The sequence below is a fragment of the Chionomys nivalis genome, chromosome 9 (genome assembly GCF_950005125.1).
Source record: "Chionomys nivalis chromosome 9, mChiNiv1.1, whole genome shotgun sequence".
NCBI classification, from domain to species: domain Eukaryota; kingdom Metazoa; phylum Chordata; class Mammalia; order Rodentia; family Cricetidae; genus Chionomys; species Chionomys nivalis.
The window spans coordinates 29,637,989-29,652,982 of record NC_080094.1 but is presented as its reverse complement, the minus strand read 5'-3'; the positions used below and the strand labels follow the sequence as shown (position 1 = coordinate 29,652,982).

Sequence of the window (14,994 nt, the reverse complement as noted above, 5' to 3'; positions counted from 1 at the left end):
GAACCTTTTCACAGACAAAGTGGAAAGAAAAGATTGCATATCTAAGCAATAGACAAAAAGACTGGCAAGGAATACTTAAATAAATTCTGCTATGTATCTGCCGTAATACAGGCTTCTAATCCTTCTGCCTATCTCCATATAAATGATTCTGCTCAAGACCATAGATGTTTTCTTCACTAAAAGCAGTAAAGCTCTTTTAGATGAAATGTCTAAAAACATCTTGTAATAACTTGGAGCATGCTGGCAAGAGTAGTCACTTGTGACTATGTGTGAAACCCCCTCAGCCAGTCGATATTGTAATAAGCAAAAATGGTAGCATCACTCCATTATTCAGAGAAGCCACCAGCGTGCTTGTTCCTTAGGCTGCAGCATTCATTAAGAAAAGCTTACTGGGCTGAAAGCTGGAAACAGATGATAACGGGATATGATTTTCATATTTAATGCTTTCCTTGGAAGAGTATGTGTGCTACAGATTGATAGAAGAATCAACTGCTACTTTACTAAAAGACTTTCAGGTTTGCCCTATAGCTACCGATGGAATCATTCAGCCAAGAAATTAACTTTTTCTCCTTTTACCTGCTTTATATATCTGCTAAGCAGGCTGCCTGGCTGCCAGTAAATGTTATTATGCAGTTAACTGTTTGGTATTTAAGACTCTTATCAGAAAAGAAACAGAGGCCACACTATTTTGTTTTTATGGTAGGAGGAAGGTTTTAGTTTTCCTTTCTTCCTTGCACTAGCAGGCATTAATCTGAGTTTATAGAAGTTTTAGTTTTCTTTTTCCATAGATTAAAAAGTTAAAAAGCTAGAATTTAGAGTATTCTTTAAACAGTAAGATACAAAACACCAAGCCCCAGCAACCTTGACCTATATAAAAGGCCTTTAATGATAAGTGATTTATACACCATTAGATGTGGGGCAATGTGGTGTGATGTGATAGACTTCCAGACCAGAATGACATTTCTGTTGGACGTTTGGCCGGGAAATAATTGACATACTTTGAATCTACAAACTGGTTCGTTCTTTCTCTGCTGTTCTTGATAGACATATTCCAGTTTGTTCTTTCTTTGCTATTCCTGATAGACACATTCTTAGTATGGCTGTATCAATGACACTTAAGTAAAATGGAGAGTTTTAACCCCCTGTCTGCACTACTGACTCCTTACCTTGCCTATAGTTATGGAGTCTCCGTTTGATAATTAGAACAGGGCATTTTCTTTGTACTGAAAGCTGTCCTCAAAAGCTTTGACTGTTGACTGTAATAAAAATCAATTAGGCAACATTTTGAGGAACTTGTATCTTGCCTTTTCTAATTTTCTCTTGATGTCTAATCAGTTAAAAGGTAAACACACTGCAGCAAAATCATGGCTTAGTTAATCCTCATTAAATGCTAATTTCTGAACAAGTCCTTTTCATTGAAATCCAAGCTCCTCTTCTTTAAATAGTCATAGGAATTTCCCTCCATGCCCAGTTACTGGTCTGGAAACTTTCTAGTGCGTAGTACAGTCACTGAGTAACTGTTCTGTTGAGAAACCACAGTGGACCTCTCCAAGAATGTTTTAATTCTTGCTTTCAAGATATTCTCAAACAGTGTTCTTTCTGAGGCACAGGGTAGTGTGTAATAAGTTAGTTACGGGGATGAACTTGAGCTGCAGGAGAAAGATGAGGCTGCTTCCTCTGTGGTGCCTAACACAGGCCTTAGTAGAGGGAATGGTACTTGGCAGGCACTTCAGGATGAGTAGGATGATGGATGGTCTTCGGCAAAGTGTGGACACTGTTGGTAGTCATAGCACCACCAGTAAAGGAGTAGGAGCAGGGAAGCCCAGAAGGTCATTGCACAGTGAGGCTGAAATCTAAAGAGATTGTGGGACACACCATAAAATGAATTTGGACAGATGTATCGTGAAATTCAGTTACCCATAACTAAGGCTCTGTGCTCAAGAACTGAGCTTTTCTTAGAATAATGTGTGTTTGTGTGCATATCTGTGCTTATTGGGACAAAAGACACAGACTGATTATATCACAGGAGTGAAACTGGCCAGGGTGAACCTGGAGAAATCAGAATCGGGGTTAACCATTGCAAAAGAAATCATTGATGGAGGGGAGAGGCTAGATCAAAGCAATAAGGCTGGGTCATAAAAAGATGGTTTTAGGGATGGAGCAGATTGTCAGAGTTCTTCATGTTTCAGTAATGGGAACATCTGTTCCAGTTAGCTTGATTAAATGGAGAAAGCCTGCACGGACAGACACCAGAGTCACTGTGAGTCTGCTGGTCAGGAAAAAGCTTTGAAACAGCTTTAACCATTGACTTGAGGAAGGTCAGCAGAGGTGACCTACTTGCTCCTTGGAGCAGCCCCACTGTAGGAGAGGCAGCATCCCAGTGTTAGATGGGGAGGATGGTTTTTCCTTGCTCAAGGGGGGTGGGGACAGCTGTTCTCAGCCTCTGAGCAGTATCCATAAAACCAGGACAGCCTCTGCAGGGCCAGGGTCATCGCCAAGAGGTTAAGGAACAGACCCCTCATAGGAGGGAAACTGAATCCTAAAGCTCAAGTGCCCCTATTGAAAGAGCAAATGACTTGGGAATCCTTTGGAAACAAATCCCAAGCCAAGGATTAATGCAGGTACTTACTTAAGAGGTAGTCTCAGAAGCACAGTCAAGGAGGATGGGAAGTTCAGAAACAGGAAAGCAGTCAGTGGCTGTGTGACTGAATGGGTTATCGCACCTGGCACTCAGCCCACTGGGCACTCTGAGAAGACAAAACGTATCCCAGAAGTGTCCTACCCTAGGAGGAAGGAAGGAAGGTATTTGTCCTCCAGCTTAGCCACTGAACTCTGTGTCTGTCCCCACTTCTGACTGCTCTGTGGCTGTCAACAGAAGGTCACAGATGAAGAGGAACAGGTGTGGTCGGAGAATGCGAGGTGTACGCCAGGATAATGAGGGCCCAGGAATTTGGTCCTATCCTCTTCCAGCTGCCATGGGAAATAAGCAGAGAAGGTTACTGTCAACAGATATGTAGAAAGGCCAGTTTCTCACCTTACCAGTTTATGGTGCTGTCCTCACCAGTAGCTTCCTTGAGTCATTGCTCAAATGGAAACAGACTCTTCCCAGAATGAGGCTCTGAGCAGTTGCCTTTGCGGGTATGGTGACCTTCCCTTCTCACATCTATGCGAGACATTCTCACATCTACAATGACGTCAATTCTACCCTGAGCCATGAAAGGTAAAATATTCTATTTTCAGCTCGGTGACTTCATTAATAGGTTTTTCAGTGCCGAGGACTGAATACAAGCCCTTACAAATGTAAGCTGTCTGTACCACTGTGCCACATCCCCAGATCCTATAACTTTTTAATTTCTATGCTGGTAATTCAGGAAACAATTAGAAACCAAACTGGATTATAGTAGTTTCTCAAGAGGATTGAGTTATTTAAGCAAGTTCAAAGCCTTCTGCAGACTAGATGCACAGACCCATTTTTCAGGACTGTGTAGGAAATGTTCTTCTCTCTCAGCTTTCAGACCAAAAGGGTGCTAATAGCCTGCTCAGAGCAGAGGAGAAAGCACTGAGAGCTCTTCTCTTTTAAGAGAGATGTCTGAAGTAACAGTCCAGATGGAGCCTGCACGGTTGGCATCCTGCTTCCTTGTAGGTGTGCCTTTTAAGTATCTAATGGAAAACCAGTCTAATAGTAACTAACATTGGCTTTGGTCTTGCTATATTTCTGCTCTCATTCTAGAGATTTGTGTGGGTGTGTATGTGTGTGAGTCCACAACAGCCTTACAAAATCCAGTGTGTTTAATGTCTACTTTGTGAATCAAGAAAGAAGTGGTCAAAGAAGTTCTCTGTCTTTCCCGGGCCCCACACTGTTGAGCGCTAGAGTCTGGATCCAGATCCTAAAAGACAGACTTATCATGTGGAGTCTTAAAAAACAAACAAATAAAGCAAAAACCATAGTTTTGCTTTTAAACTTTATTTTGGTCAAGAGTCTTAATATGTCTATCAACCTACTTTTAGGTAACCATATAAAATAATTTGCTTAAAAAAAATGGTGGGAAAGGGCAAGTCATGAAGGAACCTTTTTCCCATAGTCCAAACACTTTTTTTTTTTTTTTTTTTTTTTTTTTTAGTCCAAACACTTTTGATGGGAGATTTGTGCTAGACAGTTCTCTTCCTTTGTTCGCCATCTTTGGTGGGATGATGGGAAAGCATGTTATGGTGCAGAGGCTCTTACAAGTGGAAAACTCATGCACATAGATACAGGGCCATGGCTTGTGGAGTGAGGGGAAGGTGAAACAGCGAATGAGGAGGACAAGAGAAGCGGGAGCTGGTTTAGCAAAGACACGTACATTTTATAGGAAATGGTTTCTTTCCCCCATGACATGGCACAAGGGGAGTGCCAGAGGAAAACATACATTGCTGCTTTTTTTTTCTTTGTCATTTTAGGGTCCTCTGCAAATCTCAAACCTGCTAATACTCAGTAAAATAATACATCACTAGCAAAGCCATTCTTCATGTAACTGAATGCTTGCTCTGACAGCTCCTTTTCCTTTCTCCTTCAGCTTTCTGCTTCTCATTCCCCTGGCTGTAGGGGAAAAAAATTCACTTAGAAAAATTAAAATGTTCCTATCAGTTTTCAAAATATGAATGCAGCATTGTTTAAAGTAGAGTAAGGACCAAGACTTATCTACTTTGAAACTGTAGGTTCTAAGTCCATCAGTTCTAAACTTGTTGATATCTGTACACATGTTCCTTTTCTCTCCCTCAGTAAAAGTAGCTGTTAGTGAGACTTCTGATCACCAGTAAGTATGTTCAGCCGTGTTCATTTGCTTCGCTCTTACTCTCCTTAGTTCCCCGAAATTTTAAGAAGTGGAAGGTGGATGGTGCAGGAAAAGGAAGAACAAAGTGGAAATCTGAGAAGATGGATCTACTGCCAGGTCGTAGCTACACAGCAGTAGAAGGGCACAGACAAGCTAGTCTTTATGTCAGGTTCTTAAATACTGAACACATGTGCCTTCTTTTGACAGTATGTCTGCCTCTTAGAAGCCTTTGAAGTCCTTATTCTGGTGCAGTACCAACAATAATGAAGAACTGGGAGTTCTCCCTGACTCAGAAACTGCTCTGAGAAGACTCAGAACTTACAGTTTTTCCTGTTTTGAAGATTATTTTTAAAAGAAAAGAAATATGTGTCTTAGAATCTAGTGATAGCAAATGAAAAAGCTGCCAAGCAAAATCCTGACTTTGTATGTTTAGGTTGCTTCCAACTTTTCTTGGTTATAAATGATCTATACATGAACTTGTGTGAAATATGATTAATAAAAACTCAGAGAGAGAAGTTGGGGTTCAACTTCAAGATCCGAAAAGTAAAGCAGCCAGCCACTGACTCTTAGCTCCACCTCAGTTCGAAAATGACAATCCTGCCTCCAGGAATCTCAGAATGAGACTGTACCTGTACTGGAGAGCTGTCTCCTCCTGTCTTATAATCCTCTTTAGTTCTGGGATTAAAGGCGTGTACCACTACCGCCTGGCAAACTAGTGTGTCTGCTGGGATTAAAGTTATGTGTCATTGCTGCCTGGTCTGTAAGGCTGGCCAATATTTATTTTTCTGATCCTCAGGCAAGTTTTATTTATTAAAATACAAGTGGAATGCTACTACACTTGTGTGGTGTTCTTTTTTTCTGTTGGGTTTATTTTCTAATTACTTTGTTTACTAGAAGAAAATTAGGCATCAATCAACCTTTCTCTCTGTCTCTCTCTGTCTGTCTCTCTTCTTTCTCTCATTCTTCTTACTCCTTACAAAGAAACACTCTTTTGTGATTATACTACCATAAATGAATAATATGAGTGCAATCTTAAGGAAACATCAGTCAAATACATTGAGAGACAACATGTGCAGGCAGATAACCTGTGTTCTTAAAAACTGCCAAGGTCAAGAATGAGAAAGAACGCCTAACCATCTGCTGCAGATTAGTGGAGACTCAGGAAACACAAACCTAGAACAAAGGTAACTAGCTATAAAGGACATTATTTGGGCAATTGACAAAAAATGCGAAGTACAGAATAGAGAACAAAATTATATCCTCATTAAATTTCCTGACTATAGTCATGAAGCCCACCACTGGGACAAAGAGTGTAGTGCCCTGAGCTTAGGAAACACACAGAACTAGTCTACATATATAAGTAAGTGTATTGCAGGCACATGTATAGAACAGGGAAGAATGGCAAAGAAATGGGAAAAATGCAAACAGTTGGTCCATCTTGCTAAAGAATGTTAAGCTACTTTTTCCTGTGATTCTTGCAACTTTTCTGTAAGTTTGAAATTATATCAAATTCTAAGACACAGGTGCATACATGCACTTCTACACATCACTTCAGATAAACAAGCAGGAACAACTAGCCAGTGAAGAGACCAAACTGAAGACTTAGAAACTCCTTGAATCTTGATAGATGCTCTAGAGTTGCCTGTATGGGGTTTTAGTGAGTGATGTCCCACTTCATTTTTTTTTGTGTGTAGTTAGGGCCATCTGATCATAACTCCTGAATAGCTACAGGCCCCTAAAACCTAATGTCCTCATTCATAAGTATATTGCTCAGCTTTTCAGAGAACTCAGAATTCAGTAGTCTGGGAACTCTGGTCACACCTGGCAGAATCAGAGAGCACTGAACTACTTCCTGTCATGAGCTGTTGCTTCTCCTTGCCAGAAGCAAACCTCTGTTAACAGGGCATTGCATCCACTTCTTGTGGGTCTGAAGCATGACTGTAAGATCCCCTTATGTGCTGCTTTCCCTTGTTTGTATGATGAGCATCTTAACTTGTTCCTGGCGTTTGCTTCTCTGAGTGTTGTTCAGTGGGGATCTTTTGCTTTCTTTTAGTCAGTCCAAGAGATCTGAGAACTACTGGGGGAGTAACTCAGATGCACTTCATTTGGTCTTTGCCCTATGACTTTTCCATCTAAGATCTACACCTGGCCCTTTGCTTTGTGTCTTTGGTTTTTGCTTAGAACAAAAAAGAGAGAGATCATGAGAACTGTTGTGTCCTCTGTTTGCTGGGTTAGTAGCCAGTCTGTGTAGTGATGAGCGAGCAGGCCTGCTTTTCATCCTACCCAGCTCCCGCACGGCTAGCTTATACCCGAAATAATAACACACAAATTGTATTCTTTTAAACACTGTTCTAGCCTCATATTGGCTAACTCTCACATCTTGATTAACCCATTTCTAATAATCTGTGTAGCACCACGAGGTGGTGGCTTACTGGAAAGATTCTAGCCTACATCCATCATCTTGGGTCGGAGCTTCACTGTGTCTCTCTCACTGCCTTCTTACTCCCAGCATTCTGTTCTGTCTACCTCACCCACCTAAGGGCTGGCCTATCAAATGGCCAAGGCAGTTTCTTTATTAACCAGTGAAATCAACACAAAACAGAAGACCCTCCTACATCATTTCCCCCTTTTCTGTTTAAACAAAAAAGAAGGCTTTAACTTTAACATAGCAAAATTACATATAACAAAACAGTTATCAAGTAACAATTACAGTTATAATATTTATATCTATAACTATCCATTCTTCAACTCCATCAAAGACTCCAGAAGGATATAATATTACCTAATTAAACAAAAAATAAGCAACTTCCAAACTCTAGAAATGACGGAGACATCTTGCTGCCTGGACAGTCACCCAAAGTTCCTCTGTACTGTTGGGGCATCCATCTTCGGCCTACAGGCCCACAGTATCCAGAAGACTCTTCCATGAAGCAGGAAATTTCAAAGACAGTTCAGTCACTTTCTGCTGTGTCCTGCAGAATGTCTTGCAGACTCTTTCATGAATCGGGAACCTCGAAAGACCATCTCACCTTTAGGCAAGTTCAGCAGTCTTCTCTCTGTGGGTTCTCTGTGTCTACTTTATGCATAAGTCCAGGCAAGAGCAGTTTCTTGCCCAAATGGCTAACCAACTCCATAAGCAGCCTCTTCGATGCCCAACTTCCTCTTGAAGTAGATTGGTGCTGCCAGGAGCGGCCGTGTCTCATTGTCATGAAAAGCCCTAAGTTATTAAAACATTAAATGCCATATTCCGCAGTCTTTGAAAGATATGAAGAATGTCTATCTAACTGAAATATATCTCTATATATCTAGAAAATCTAACATGACCACAAGCTTTACTATTATCGATGATTATCCATTAGCAACCTATATTTCCTAATTATACATTACATTTTTAAATGAACTACACAATCACAATACCTTAGTCAAGATCAGAAATACATATACATATAACAATATTGACCTTAAATTTATATCAATAGAGTAAAATTTATATACCAATGTAAATTATTCATATCTATATCATTTCCCCCTTTAAATGTAAAAGAACATTTATAAACAATATTTGGGAATATGGGCGCAGTTTTTTCTCTCCAAACTGCTTCGTGCTGAATGGGGGCGCTGTTATTTAGGTCTTTCATGGTATAACCTGTGTGCTAGATTCATCTCAGTCAGCAGTTGAGTGAAATAATTTTTTTTTTTTTTGGTTTTTCGAGACAGGGTTTCTCTGTAGCTTTGGTGCCCACCCCGGAACTAGCTCTTGTAGACCAGGCTGGCCTCGTACTCCCAGAGATCTGCCTGCCTCTGCCTCCTGAGTGCTGGGATTAAAGGCGTGCGCCACCACCGCCCAGCTGTGAAGTAATTTTTTGAAGGCAACCTTTCAGGAGGGCGTGGTCTATCATACCATATTGGGATAGAAGCATCCACAGGGTCTCATCCTCTGTAAGAACAAAAGAAGAACTTTTCGAAAGCATCATAACCTTAGATCCAAATTTTAAAGTCAAGGTATTTTCGAAATATCTATCTTGGATTAGTTCAGCAGCATTTATAAACAAATATCTTTTAGCAGCTGTTGCTCCTTCCTCAGCATTCAAACAATTCAAAGAGAGCATAATAGCATACAGTATCAAGATTCTCTGTATATTTTCCATCTTTATGCAACTTTATTTTAACCTCTATTTTGTTTATTTTTACTTTTATTTTTTGAGACAGGTTCTCTGTATATCTTTGTCCTGGAATAACTCTGTAGACCAGGCTGTCCTTGAACTCTCAGAGATCCGCCTGTCTCTGCCTCCCAGGCATTGGGATTAAATGTGTGTCCTGCCACACCTTGAAGTCACAGAGGTCAATCTACCTCTGCCTCCCAAGTGTTGGGATTAAAGGTGTTTACCACCACACCCAACTACTCTCTCTCTTTTTTTACTTTAAGAACTTTAACCTTTAGCCTACATATATTTTTATCACACTGTAAACCATTTAGAGGTTTTCTTCGACTTTGAATCTCTCTTTACTGTATATCTCTCTTTTTCTGACCACATGAGTCTTTATGAAGAGGATTAAAGCCATGGCTTTGACAGCTGGATCCAGCCCATTCCTTAGCTTTCCAACCTCATGGTGCCGGCTGTAGCCTTGTTTATCACCACAACTCTATGGCGTTTCAAGGTCCTTGCCAGCAAGCAAGCTGCAGCATTCTGCTCACAGACCACATTCAGTCAGACTGCCTGCCTGAAAGAGTCAGAGTTTGCCCTGGCAGGACGACCCAGAAAACAGGCATTTTAAAACAGCACAGCTTTTTTCTTGCTACGACTGAAAACCGAAAAGCATGTGTTCAACTTTTCATCAACACCGTTTAAGAGTTTCGTGGCAGGACCTCTTAAAAGAGGCGCAGGGTTTTGCAGCTAAAGCTGAGTCAGGAAGCCTCTCTTAGATGAGAGCGCTTGCTTGCCTCTAGCAAGCAGAGCAGACCCGAGAAATTGCTGCTACCAAGGAAACATGCTTTACTTTATTCTTTCCCAAGCTTTCTTAGGCTTTCTGTGGATGCAGTTATCCATGTCTGGGTGCCATTTGTGGTGAGGAGCTGCGGGCAGGCCTGCTTTTCGTCCCGCCCGGCTCCCGCATGGTTGGCTTAACACCCGAAATAACAACACACAAATTGTATTCATTCAAACACTGCTTGACCCATTAGCTCTAGCCTCTTACTGGCTAATTCTCACATCTTGATTAACCCATTTCTAATAATTTGTGTAGTACCACGAGGTGGTGGCTTACCGGGAAGGATCTTAACCTGCGTCCATCTTGGAAAGGAGAGCTATAGCGTCTGTCTCACTGCCTTCTTCCTCCCAGCATTCTCTTCTGTCTTCCCCACCTACCTATGTTCTGACCTATCAGGCCAAGCAGTTTTCTTTATTAATTAACCAATGAAAGCAACAGATAGATAGAAGACCCACCTACATCAAGTATGGTAACTCCCTAAATTGGTCTTGAAAGTGAAAAACCAAAGGCCTCTGAGACCGGATTTTCATCAGTAATTTGACTCAGATCTCTATTAAATAGCCATGTGAGGTTTCCAGCTGAGGCCTTGGTACAGTCAGCTAGGGCATGCTATATTAGTAGCCCGTTCCTTGGAACCATCTATTTGAACAATTGTTTGTTTGTTTGGAATAAGGAAAGTATTTGTTGAACTAGAGCAATATTAACAAGTAATTTTTACTTAGCAGTGATAACGTCTCTGAAGTAAAAAATGAAGAACTGAAATTCAAATCGGTCATGGAGGAAGGCTTCTCTCTTCCTCTAGACAGCTTGTCTATCCTGCTGTGTCTTCATATTCTTCCACATCCTCAATAGGCACAAGAATACTTTTTCTAATCTTTTTTTTTTTTTTTTTTGATTTTTGAGACAGGGTTTCTCCATAGCTTTTTTGGTTCCTGTCCTGGAACTAGCTCTTGTAGACCAGAGAGATCCGCCTGCCTCTGCCTCCCGAGTGCTGGGATTAAAGGCGTGCACCACCACCGCCCGGCCCTACTTTTTCTAATCTTAAATTAGATATATAACTTATTTTTTAATAAGATTTTTTTTGTTTACCGCCCAAATTTTTTATCTGAAGTGGCTGCACCTTTTTATATTCCAGTGATGAGTCTACTGTCTTCACATCCTTGGACACATTTGTTACTTCTCCTCCTCCTCCTTTCTTCTTCCTCTCCCTCTTTCTTCCCCTTCTTTCTTCCCCCCCTCTCCTTCTTCTTCTTCCAGGGTTTCTCTGTTTAGCCTTGACTGTCCTGGAACTCACTCTGTTGATCATGCTGGCCTCGAATTCACAGAGATCCACCTGCCTCTGCCTCCTGAGTGCTGGGATTAAAGGCACGCTGTAGATGGAGACTATACTTTTGTTTCCTGGCTGGCCAAACCTGAATAATAACACAGAAACTATATTAATTACAACACTATTTGATCAATGGCTCAGGCATACTTCTAGCTAACTCTGACATCTTAAATTAACCCATTTCTATTAGTCTGTGTATTGCCATTTTCTACATGTTTTGTTTCCTCTGCAGCTGGCTGGTATGTGCTTCACTCCACCTATTCTTTCTATATATCTCTGTTCAGATTTCCTGCCTGGCTTTACTCTGCTAAGCCATTGGCCTAAACAACTTTATTCATCAACTAATACAAGCAGCACATATACAGAAGGACATCTCACATCAGCATGTGCCACCACCACCTAGCTTCTCTTCTATTTTTTAATGAAATATTAGTAACATATTACCTACCTGCTCACATTTCTATTTTAATGAATTGAGTCCTTGCTCTTTTTTCTTGATGAGTCTATTTAAAAGATTTCTAAAATTTTTTGATCATCTTTTGGTTTGCTGCTTCCCTTTTGGGTCTAAATATTATCTTTGCTGTAATTTATTGTTTCTTGTCGTTGTCAACTTTGGATTTAATTTTCTTTTTGAAGCTAATGAGTATAGTTTATAGAAGCTAATTTGTTTAGTTTATCCTACTTTGTTGAACTCTATTATGTAAGTTCATGATTTTTTTCTTTCTTTCTTTTCTGTTTTACACACCTTATTTAACAAGAGGTAATAGGCATTCCTCCTTGGACCCAAAGTGGCTGCTGTTGCATTCCTGTGAGACCCATTCCTGGCTCCAAAATGCCCACACCAGGACTTCTGGCCATGAGAGACAGTTTCATGCCCATAGGGGTCATGGACATCATCAGGGGTATCCGGTGCTAAATTGGCCTTTGAACAATTTGTACACGAGGCATCTGGCACTGTGTCTCTGCTGTCCTCTGAATCTGCATGCTGTTTTTACTGCTGCAGTTGGAGGCCCTGAAGGGAGGGCTAAGCAGTCTGAGGTGGGGTTGTTGGGGTCACTTGGCCTTACCCTGGGACCCAGGGCTGGTAGTTTGAGCCATGGGCCAGTAGGATGGCATGTTGGGAGGAGTGGACTGAGGTTGAGAGGTGGGTTGGGACTGGGGTGTCTGTGGGGTTGCTGGCTGTTGGCCAGTGAGGGTGGTTCGAGTAACAGGAGTTAAGAACAGCAGACCCTGCTGTTGGGCCTGTGGCTGTTGGAGTTTTTGCTTGATGCTGAGGGAGAATAGCACCAGGCATTCCTTCTCTTGGCAGTGCTTGGCATGGTACCAGTAGAGTATGAAAAGCTGTCTGCAGATGACGCATCAATCGTTGCTTTCCTGTTTGCAGCCTTTGTTGGGCTGTATGGTCCTCTTCATCTTCTGGCAGGAAGGCAGGGAACAGTTGGCACTGCGGCACTGGCAGGCATGCACCAGTGACTGTGTGCAGTGTTGGGTGGTCAGGAGGTGAGAATCAACTGGGCCCTGTGTGAATGCTGCTTGCTGGTTGTTGCTCTCATCATCCAAGTCAAGGCCTAGTCTCTCCATTTTGTGGGAGGTGATACACAGGTCATAATCCTCAGTGCCCTGTGATTTCTCCTTGATGTCAAATTCAATTTCCTCAACTGCCACCAGGTGCAGGAAAGTATCACAGCTCGGATGGAAAGGGATTTTGGCGGTTTCCAGCCAAGGAATGAATGGAAAAGCCAAAGTGTTACAGCCCTGCTCGTCTCCTTAGCTCCTCTGTCTTCCTCCAGCTCCTCTCCTCTGGTGAAAGAAAGGTTTCACCCAACCCTCATTCAAGAGATTTATTGGGAGGGAAGAATCCAGAAGAGTGTCTGCCTCTGCCTGGGTGAAAGAACAGCCAAGTTCATGTTTTCATCTAATTCGGGAGGTTTTTCTGTTATTTCTTCAGAACTCCTATTATTAGAAAGCATTATGTGCAGCTGTGCTGCTTGAGCACCTTCAGCATGGTGGGTTTGCCTGCCTCAGCTAAGCCAAGTCTTTTGCCGAATCTGCAAGAAGACTCAGTTTTAGAGGGAAATGGCTTAGGTTTGCTAACATGCAACAAAGAAGAAAATTCAAGAAGAACTTACTCCTACAGAGATGGCTCAGTCAGAATACTTGGCTGTGCAAACATCAGTGCATGAGTTTAGCTCTCTGGCATCTAATGTAAAAAAAAGCCATCACAGTGATACTCATGTGTAATCTCAACACCAATGAAGCAAAGACAGTGAAGCTTCCTGGGGTTTGCTGGCCAGACAGCTAGCTCCAGGTTCAGACAGACCTTGTCTCAAAAAATAGGAAAAAGCAGAGGAAGACAGCTGACATTGACTTCTGGCCTCCATGCATACTACATGCACAAGCATGTACATATATACACATTAGCCCCTCCCCATTTCTGGAGCAATCTTTGGGGCCACCTACCTCCAGCATTTTTTAAAAGCCAAATCCATGCTTGCTTCTCCCAGTTTGGCACTGTTCTAAGATTCAGACTGTCCAGAAGTAAAAGGATTTGGAAGTAGCTGCAGCTATGCCTTTGTGGAGTTTGAGAATGAGGATGTTGCCAAGATGGTTGTGGAAATAATGAATGCAACCATTTTGGTGAAAGACTTCAGCTGTGTTGTTTCATGCCAACAGAAAAAGGACATGTAAAGCTTTTTGAAGAGTAGAATGCTCCATTTCCTTAGCCATCATATCCAACAGTGAAACGGGATCATCAGAACTGGAAATGTGGGCAGAAGATAGAAGAGTGGTTTAAAAGGAAACAAAAGTTACTCTGGAAGAGATTAACTGAAGAAAGAATTCATTATAGTTTTCCCCATCTGCTTTACCTTATATGAAGAAGGAGGGTTTAGGCTTACAGAAGAGAGAAAAGAGCTTCGTGGGGCACTCTGAACATTCCAGAGAAACCTGGGGCCAGCCAGGGCCCCACTTCAGTCTATATAGCATTTTTTGGAAGGGCAGAAAATCAGAAGTGGTTGAAATGAATGATGATAAAGATAATGGGATTGTTATGTTTTGGGGTTTTTTTGTGTTTTGTTTTGTTTTGTTTTGTTTTGTTTTTTTGATTTTCAAGACAGGGTTTCTCCGTAGTTTTTTGGTTCCTGTCCTGGAACTAGCTCTTGTAGACCAGGCTGACCTCGAGTCACAGAGATCCGCCTGCCTCTGCCTCCCAAGTGCTGGGATTAAAGGCGTGCAGCACCACCTAAACAGCCTGTGTCCATTATAAAAGAAAGCATCCAAGATACTCCAGCACCTATTCACTCAGGGAAACAAAGACAAAGAGAAGGCAGTCAGTGATTCTGAGTGCATATGTATAGCATGTATTTGGAAAACAAAAAAACAAAACAAAAAAAACTATGATGACCCCATCATGAGGGCAGGCTAATTTTTTTTAACAGTAAAAGGCAAGCATTGACAAGACTTTCAAAGGAAAACGTACTGTTTGTTCCTGTGAGTAAGGAGAGCAGTGACTGATTTTGGCTGTTGTGCTCTTTCTGAAGTCTAGAGGTGTGTTCTAGTGCAGTGGTGGAGCTTGTTCTGTCCTTATCCTGGTATCTTCTAGTTTTCAGATTTTATAGTTCCCTTTAGAGCTTATTCTAGGTTCATGGAAGGATCACCATTAACTGTAGTTTGCATCACCAACGAACAAAGATCCCCAGACCCCTTTGACCATCTGTGCAATGGTTGTGTGCACTTAACCCCAAAGGCTATTTGAGATTTCCACATCTGATGGCTGAAGCTGTAATATATATATATTCAGTTCAGACAGTTCAGGTATTAGTTCAGGTTTGTTTTCGTAGTCAAGTACTAATACAGATTCAGGAATGG

General features: G+C 41.6%; 1 protein-coding gene across 3 annotated transcripts in view; it reads left to right on the top strand.

The window, feature by feature from the left end:
* The window catches only part of Kiz (kizuna centrosomal protein), a 110,148-nt gene that overhangs the window by 14,158 nt on the left and 80,996 nt on the right, over positions 1-14,994 (top strand). The gene's annotated exons all lie outside the window — the stretch shown is intronic.